The sequence below is a fragment of the Neofelis nebulosa genome, chromosome 8 (genome assembly GCF_028018385.1).
Source record: "Neofelis nebulosa isolate mNeoNeb1 chromosome 8, mNeoNeb1.pri, whole genome shotgun sequence".
NCBI classification, from domain to species: domain Eukaryota; kingdom Metazoa; phylum Chordata; class Mammalia; order Carnivora; family Felidae; genus Neofelis; species Neofelis nebulosa.
In genome coordinates this window covers 117,509,414-117,519,058 of record NC_080789.1, presented here as the reverse complement: position 1 = coordinate 117,519,058, position 9,645 = coordinate 117,509,414, and the positions used below count along the sequence as shown (strand labels likewise).

Sequence of the window (9,645 nt, the reverse complement as noted above, 5' to 3'; positions counted from 1 at the left end):
GAAGATTATTTTTCAATTTTCTTTAAGTATTTTAATTCTAGAAGCTTTCAACTTTTCTTCAAAGTTTGTACTTTTAAGCCTTTAGTTATATCTGTGTTCTCCTCCAAATCCCTAAAGCATACATTTGGGTATGTTAACCAGCATAAAAAAAATACAAGTTTTTGTATTCTTTAAATTATAGCAGTCGTGAAACTGTCATATTTTTAGTGAAAATAGTATTATATAATAATCTGTGTTTTAGAGTCTTAATAATTTGATGCTTCAAGAAATCAAATCATTGGTTTAATAGACTGCAGGATCTCCAAATGGTTTTACAGATATTATAATAATACTTTATTGTTAAGGATTTGGAATGAAATCTCATTCTTCATCCTCAGGAACAGAGAGATAAGCCTAATCCTAGGTGCTTTTGAGTTAAAAAAAAAATTCCTTTGAGATCATAAAAGGGAAAGAATGTGATCCTATGAGACATATATTTTATTTTAGTTCTTTTTCTGGTTTCCAGATATTTGACCTGAGTTATTGTGTTTGGTGGGTAGATTAAGAATACAGAAATATTTTATTTAGGTTGTTGAGTTTTTTAAGATTGAAAGAGCTAACAGAAGTTAAAGGATATTTGCTACTTGATATCAGTGCAGGAGAATTAAAAAGCAGTATTTTAAGCTTGAACGTGCATGCGAAGTCACCTGGAGGATCTTATTAAAATCAGCTTATGATTCAGTGTAGCACAAGATTCTGCATTCCTAACTAGCTCCTAGGTGGTGCTGATGACCTAAGGACCATACTTTTTTTTCTTTTTTCTTTCTTTCTTTCTTTCTTTCTTTCTTTCTTTCTTTCTTTCTTTCTTTCTTTCTCTCTTTCGCTTAATTGAAGTATAGCTGACACACAATGTTACGTTAGTTTCAGGTGCAGAGCATAGTGATTTGGCAACTGTATATGTTATGCTGTGCTCACCACAAGTGTAACTACCGTCTGTCGCCATACAACACTATTTCAGTACCATTGACTGTATTCCCTATGATGTGACTTTCATCCTTGTGATTTATTCATTCTCTACGTGGAAACCTGTACCTCCACTCCCCTTCACCCAATTGCCCTTCCCCCAACTGTCCTTCCCTCTGGCAACCATCGGTTTGTTTTCTGTATTTATGGGTCTGTTTTTGCTTTTTTGTTTGTTTGCCTTTGTTTTGTCTTTTTAAGGACCACGCTTTGAATAGCAAGTTTGTAAAGAGCTTAGCTATAGCTTAGTTCAGACTTTCTCTTGTTAACCTGGAAAGACAAATAGTACCCACTGTGATATTCTCTTTATAGGAAGTGATGGGGACATGGATAGGGATGGAAAAACTACTTCAATGGTATTGTTGGTATGGAGAAGTATTTGTAAAAACTAATTAAGAAAGCTATTTCTGGGGGCGCCTGAGTGGCTCAGTCAGTTGGGCGTCCGACTTTGGCTCAGGTCATGATCTCACGGTTTGTGAGTTTGAGCCCCACATTGGGCTCTGTGCTGACAGCTGGGAGCCTGGAGCCTGCTTCAGATTCTGTGTGTCTCTCTGTCTCTGCCCCTCCCCTGCTCACTCTCTGTCTCTCAATAATAAATAAACCTTAAAAATTTTTTTTTAAAGAAAGCTATTTCTGGGACGCCTGGGTGGCTCGGTCGGTTGAGCGTCCGACTTCGGCTCAGGTCATGATCTCACACTCTGTGAGTTCGAGCCCCGCGTCAGGCTCTGTGCTGATAGCTCAGAGCCTGGAGTCTGCTTCAGATTCTGTGTCTCCCCCTCTCTCTGCCCCTCCCCTGCTCATGCTCTGTCTCTCTCTGTCTCAAAAATAAATTTAAAAAAAATTTAAAAAAAATTAAAAAAAAAAGAAAGCTATTTCTGTAACACAGTGACTAGACTATGATGTAAATATGAATACTATATATAATAGCAGATTATCCTATAATTGCTGAGTGTTTTAGTTATGAATTTTTAATTTATACTTTATAAGTAGATTTAGATTTGTTTTACTCTCCTTTGATGAAATTAATTTTTCATATCATGCATATATCAAATTACCTTCTACAAAGAAAGTTCATTTACAGAAATGAGGTATTGCAAATTTAAACCAAATACATTTTTTTACCTTGTAACTAGAGTTGACATTTAGATTATTTGAGCCAAACCCTGATAGCCTTATTTCATGTAGTGGCTACTTCAATTCATGGTCATTTATTATTTCAGTAAAAATTATTTATTGAGCAGCTCCTTATTTATTTCCTGTGCTTTTTGAATCTTTGCCTGATCTGTTAGGATTATTTGATTGGGATTAACAGAAAAAGCCTAAATCAAAATGGTTCAGCCTAGATAATAGTTTACCTACCTATTTCTTATATATCCAGGGATCCAACCTGACATTCCAAGATATCAAAGATCTAGTCATCTCCTGTCTTGTTACTTCTCCAAGGCATGACTTTCTGTCCTGAGATTATTATCTGGTCCAAAATGGCTGCTGGAGTTTCAGTCATTGTGACCCCATTCCGGTAAGCAGAAAGGGAGAACAGGAGAAAGAAATACATGCTTCTTCCACCCCCACATTACTTCTCTTTGTATCTCACAGATCACATTTAATCACATGACTGCACTTAGCTTCAAGGAGAGCTGGGAAATGCAATCTTTATTCCAAGTGGCCATGGTGGCCATCTACAAAATTTAGGATACTATTACTTTGGAAGAGGGGTTGGCAAACTATGACCCGCAGGCCAAATCTGACCACTGCTTATTTTTGTACGTAAAATTTTATTAAGTCATAACCATGCCCATTCATTTACATAATGTCTATTGTTTCTTTCACACTCTAATGGCAGAGCTGAGTAGTTGTGAAAGGAAACATACAGGCCACAAAATCTAAACTATTTTCTGTCTGGTCCTTTACGGAAAATGTTTACTGATCCCTGTTATGAAGGAAAAGGAAGACAAACCTGAAGCTTCTGTTACATATTTTAGGCTATTTTTCCTTCTTCTCTCAACTTTAGCTCATTTATAAAAACCAGTAGCTTCTACAAAATGCTAAAAAAAATAGGGCTTAAGTGAGAATTGCACTTATCCTGGAGGTTGAGTAGACTGAGTAAATTACTCAAATGTTCCCACATGGTATTTTTCTTTATTTTATCAATAAGATTTATAATTGTTCCACATTTTGGTCTTGTATCAGTCAGGATTTAATTGATGTAAACAGAATCTATTCTAGCTAGTTTAATCAGGAAGGAATTACAGGATATTAAACAACATAGGAAATCATTAAGAGCTTAAGACTGGGGACAAGAGAGGTGCTAAATAGGTAAATTCTAGGTAGATTTTTTGGAAACGACTCCCTAAGTGCACTACAAAGCGGGACCACCAAAAAAGCTTCCATGTCTTGTCCCTGATCAGGGAGCTACTGGCTCCAGAACACCACCACCCTGTGTCATTGTCAAGAATTGCCATAATGAAGAAGCCACCACTTCTGCTGGTTCCAGAACTATGATTCACGCAAGCAGCCTCAAGGTCCTGCACTGTGCCTCTGATACCCATTGACCTTGTGTGTGGACACTGCAGCATCTGTTGAGGGTGGCATGAAAAACTTCAGATGTCTCTGTTAGGAGGCTTGCCAGAAGAAATGGCAAAACAGCTGAGGCAAGGCCTCTACCTTACTCCCAAATGCCAAATCTGCTGCAGAGTGCATCTGATTTGCCAAACCTAGATCACATTGAGAATCCAAGCTGCAAGGTAGTCTGGGAAATGTACCTCTTAAGTTTCTAGTCTCCATAGCCTGAGGAGACTAGAAAAAGACTAGAAAAAGGGTGGAATGAATGGTAGGCACCAATACTTGCCCTGTTCTAGAACAGAAACAACATCTATATGGAATGATGTCCTTTTTTCTTGATTATGGCAAGTCAGTACATCGACAATCTTCTTAAACTTGGTCAGATCATGAAAGTGTTATATTCTCAGAAGTATACCAGAATGAGGCAATATTAAAGTTTGTTTATTTATTTTGAGAGAGAGAGAGAGAGCAGGGGAGGGGCAGAGACAGAGGGGGAGAGACAATCCCAAGCAGGCTCTGCATGGGCAGCACAGAGCCTGACGTGGGGTTTGAACTCACAAACCATGACATCATGACCTGAGCCACAACCAAGAGTCAGACGCTTACCTGACTGAGTCACCCAGGCGCCTCCAGAATGATCATTTGTATTTTTTGTATCGGTGCCTTCACATATATATATATATATATATATTTTTTTTTTTTTAATTTTTATTTTTGGGACAGAGAGAGACAGAGCATGAATGGGGGAGGGGCAGAGAGAGAGGGAGACACAGAATCGGAAGCAGGCTCCAGGCTCCGAGCCGTCAGCCCAGAGTCTGACGCGGGGCTCGAACTCACGGACCGTGAGATCGTGACCTGGCTGAAGTCGGACGCTTAACCGACTGCGCCACCCAGGCGCCCCGCACATATATATTTTTTTAGCATTCTTCTGGTAAAATATCCCTTGGAAACATTATATGTAAGTAAATAAATAAATAGTTGCTCTCATCAAAGCAGCAATAGGGCCTGTTCCAGAAAGTGTGTGCTCCCTGTATATTCCAGGTGCTTGCTTATGTCTTCCAGACTCCCTTGAACTTAGGTTAACACCATGTGACTGCATTCCTGCCAATGAAACATGTCACACTTAGCTGGCCCTAAAACCCCTGTGGACCCTCCATTTCTCTCTTCCCCACTGCAGCAACAGTGGCATCCATGTATTGATATAGTAGCATCACACCATAACAGCTGGACCCTAGACTTACCAGACAGAAGAGAAGGCCTTTTGCCCTACACTGGTGTTTGTGGGGAGAGAAATAAACACTTGCATGATGCCGCTGAGATCATATGTCATCACGACATAGCGTGTCTCTCTTGACAATATGAGCCTGAAGTCTTGTAGTCCCCACCTCTCATCCCTCCACTGCCAGCCTCTCACTGCCTCTCCTTTTCTCTCTGCTTTCTACCCACCTCCTAAGACAGCTTCACGTAGCTATTTTGGGGGGCACAGTTTGTAAACCATTACTTCAGGCTTTTCAATACCCTTTCCTCTGGTTTTGGAATGTAAACAGTTGTATAAAAAATGAGTATTACTTTTCAGGTAAATGAGGATGGGGAAGGCAGGTGCTGATCTCTCACTGCACTTTATTGAGAACAGCTCTGAATTTATGTTTTACAGACAGAATTCCCACTGTTCAGAAAGAGTATGAAAACTATCATATTCAGGTTTTAAGTTATTATATATGGAATCCAGCTTTTACTGGAAACAGCATTGTTTGTCAAAGTGATACAATTGGATATCATTTTAATCTGACTTTTCCACAAAAATGATGTTAACATAGGCACTAAGGGTCCTGACTGAAAGCCCAGTTTCTGAAATAAAAACTACTACAGACAGTATATTTAACCAGCTGGAAACAGTGTGTTTGATTAGCAATAGAAATAAAGTTGTATTATTCAAATAAATGGAAACTGTATTAACCAATCACAGAACATTTTATTTAATAAAGAACATTGTCATAGCACACTGTAACTAATCAGCAATCTCAACAGAGTACACAAAATCCAGAAGGACTTCTAAGAAAGAGTGGCAGATTTGGGGGCTGGGGGGAACAGACCTATTGCATGACTCGTCCAGGAATTTGAAGACTTTCTTTTCCTCATCAAACATTTCCTTGTAATAACCTTAGGCATCAGAGGTCAAGCAGTTGACCTTACTGATACATTGGACGTCGGACTTCTCTCTTGTGTTCCATGGTGTCGATGCATGTCTAGAAGGTCAGGAGAAAAAAACGTGAGTGGACTGAATATGGATCTCTCTGTTTTTACAAAGTGAGCTTCTAATCCATTCAGGCCTTAGCTCAGATGTCACCTCTTCAGGGAGATCTTCCCTGACCACCTTATCTGAAAAAGCTGTATCTTCCTCCCCTATCACTTTCCAGGCTTCACTCACTTTACCTTATTTTCTTCATACCACTAATCGCTAATTGAAACTATGTTGTTTTTTGTCCCATTTCTTCACTAGCATTTAAGCTCCATGAAGGGAGAGCTTTTAACACCACTGTAACTCCAACGAATACATTGCCTGGTACATTACGTAGTAAGTATTCAATATTTTTTCAGTTTCTCTGCCAGAAACAAGAGGGGGATTTTCTCTGATCTTTGCTATGAGAACGTGGTAAGGCTCTTGGAGGTAAAACTCATAAAAGTGCCACCCACCTTCCCAAGGCTGGATCCCACTCTGGAGTTTTTAATTCTCAAACTTGTCAGCACATAGCCTCCAGGATTTGTCAATTACAATTTAGGTTTCCTACCCTGGTGCTGGGTCTCTAGGTGGTTTTTCCTGGTGGGATTCACCTGTCTGTCCATAATTTTGGGGGCAGAGGTTTGTCCTGTGACCTCAGTTCTCTAATGGATCCCAGATGACTTGTTAGTTTCAGTTTATTCAGCTTTTTTTTTTTTTTTTTTTTTTGTATGGATAGGAGAAATGACTTCTAAACTACTTACGGTGCTGGACTATAAATTGGAAACCATTTGCTAATTTTTAATAAATAAGTGAATAAATGCAATCGAGAATGTATAGCTATCAGCTGGTTCACTACAATTGTTTGGTCTAGTTTTGCAAATCGGAACTTTGTTTTAATCAATCACAACACAATGATACAGGAGGAGATGAATCTTCATAGCAGTGAATGGCACTTCTCTGATGACTGAACTTTTTTTACTACATTGGATTGTTTGCATAGTACAGAGAGTTGTATATAAAAGTTACATTATCCATTAATCAATAATTCCTTAAACTGGGGTGCTTGGGTGGCTCAGCTGGTTCAGCATCCAGACTCTTGATTTCAGTTCAGGTCATGATCTCATGGTTCATGAGTTCAACCCTCCCTTAGGCTCTGCTCTGACAGCACACACACACCACACACACACACACACACACTCTCTCTCTCTCTCTCTCTCTCTCTCTCTCTCTCAAAATAAATAAGTAAAACACTAAAAAAATAATTCCTTAAACAGAAAGCAACATATTCTAAATGTATGGATTATAGTACACGCTAAGTTACAATAACAAATACTTCCATAAGTCACTGGTTCAGACATGAAAGTGTATTTCTCTCCCATGCAGTCTGAAAGGACGTGGTTTCCCAGGTTGGGTGGGCAAAAGATCAGGTAGAGACCCAGGCTGAATTTAAAGAGAATATGTAATGTGGATGCTGGCTGTTTAGTTAGGAAGGACTACATATGATCCAAATATAAAGTGTGTACATGTGTGTGTATATGGGGTTCAGATGAATCAATTTTAGCATAGCGTTCTGTTTGAAGAATATATAGTCCTGTAGCCCAAAATGAATTAAAAGACATTTTAATATTTTATATGCATTTCTCAAGGACTGTTAGGGAGATCTGTGCCATAATCCATAACAATACTTTAAAAAATATCATCTCTCTTCCACACTTCTTTCATACTCTGTATTTGTTCCAGAGTCTTCTTGAAATCCCCCAATTCCCCTGACCCCCACCTTTTCTCGCTTTTCTGTCTTCTTTCCTCCTGCCTCCACCTCAAGCTCTTTCTTATTGAGATCAATTTAGAATTGAACTTCTTTTTTATGGTTTCATTTCTGCTTTGCTCATTACCTGGATTCTCCACAAGAAAGAACCCAGGGCTGACCCAGAAAGCAAATCTCTTTTCCCTTTTTCTTCAAGCATCTTTGGCCCAGTTGCTCTCCCTGTCTTCTAGTTTTGCGTTACAAAAACACCAAGAACTAGACTGGCAAAAAAAAAAAAAAAAAAAGAATTGCTTACGGTGGTGGGGGGAAGGGTAGAATCTGCACGGACAGGAATGGGGAGGCCATGAATACTTACGCGTTAAAACGTCTTGTTTCCATCACACATATATCATTAAGAGCTCAAGTGAGGATAATGTGCGCCGCTGTAACTCCAAAACAGATGGAAAATCTCTCAGTTTAAAAATATTCACAAAGCTGGATTTATACAGATGTTCCACCTGAAGGCAGAGCTGAACAAATTAATGCTCACAGTGGACTATGAAAGTCTAATCTATAAAGTGAAAAGGGAAGGGAAGGAAACTGAAAATTACTGAGCACTTACTCAAGTATTGTGTTAAGCTCTTTAAACAATGTCATGTCATTTAAAACCCCCCATAACCCTTCAGATCAGTGTTCTCGGCTTGGGGATATACTATTCTCAGTAGAACACGAGTGGTGAGATTTTAAAGTGCTTGTGTTTTCATCCCAAAAATAACATGAAAATGCTTAACACGATACAGTGTGAGTGCCTTATGATAAGCTTTTTTGATTGTCATGTAAGTGGCTGACATTAAGCTTTTGGTTGCTGAGCCATCCATTTCAAATATAACCATCTCAAATAAACACACAGCCGGCGGTGTGACACGGCCACTAGCTGAACAACCAGATGAGGAGTTAGGGTGCCCCCACTTGGGAAGTCCCCTTTCCAGAAAGCCCTGTGTAACCTAGATAAGTGACTGCTTGAGTGGTCCTGCTTTTTCCTCCCTGGACCCCAATTCCTGCCTTCTTATGTTCTAAATTCACCAAGAAAGAGTGAACCCAAGAAAACCCACACTTGGACCCAGTAATGTCAAAGCCCCAGATCCACGGTCCCTCCCTCTCTCTCTATGACCTCGTTATGTGGCCCTTGGACATGTTGTGTATCCTCCAGGACTTGTGATATTCCTCCCCGCCCCCCCCCCGCCCCGCCTCCCACCAAGTTCCCTTGTGGTTGTTGCTGAGGTGTGTCTTGTGTCTTCCAGTTGTAAGAACACAAAGTCTGGTTCAGCCACATCCATTGGCTCTGGTCAGGGGAAATGTCTATAGAAGGCTGCTGTAAGTAATATGGGCCCAGGTCATTGGCCTCGGGCATTCCTGGCCCAACGTCTTAGTAACAATTAGGCTGACACTGACAGAAACACTGGGGCATGTTCTAGAGCATCAGGAGGATTATCTTTTTTTTTTATTTTTTTATTTTTTTTATTTTTGGGACAGAGAGAGACAGAGCATGAACGGGGGAGGGGCAGAGAGCGAGGGAGACACAGAATCGGAAACAGGCTCCAGGCTCCGAGCCATCAGCCCAGAGCCATCAGCCCAGAGCCATCAGCCCAGAGCCTGACGCGGGGCTAGAACTCACGGACCGCGAGATCGTGACCTGGCTGAAGTCGGACGCTTAACCGACTGCGCCACCCAGGCGCCCCCAGGAGGATTATCTTATAATCAAATAATTATAACCAAAGAGTCACATAGTATCTCATTGCTACCTTAATTGAGGTAGACTACTGAAAAAGGCACAAAGTCAGACTTAATATGTAAATGATACGTGTATGCCAAGTAGAGGTCAAAAGACCTCGTACTGTATGAAATGAATGATGACATTGCAGGAGATCAAATTCAGAATTGGGCTAAGAGATTGAGACATCCCCTGGCATATGGTAGGACAGTCATATTCTAAAGAATGTGCATCACAGCAGTATTAACATTTGAACACTGATGTGGTTGAGGAAGAAAACATCATCACATCGTTAATGCTGTTTCCTTGAGTTTTGTTGTTTTTATGAGTATTTTAACAAATTTACAA

At 40.0% G+C, this 9,645-nt stretch overlaps 1 long non-coding RNA gene across 1 annotated transcript; it reads right to left on the bottom strand.

Moving 5' to 3' along the window:
- Positions 1-5,521: 5,521 nt before the first annotated feature.
- On the bottom strand, positions 5,522-8,717 carry LOC131483462 (uncharacterized). Its single transcript, XR_009247700.1, has 2 exons — positions 7,903-8,717; positions 5,522-5,807 (listed from the first exon to the last, which is right to left on the bottom strand). It is a non-coding gene; the product is annotated as an uncharacterized LOC131483462 (long non-coding RNA).
- Between the last annotated feature and the right edge of the window lie 928 nt (positions 8,718-9,645).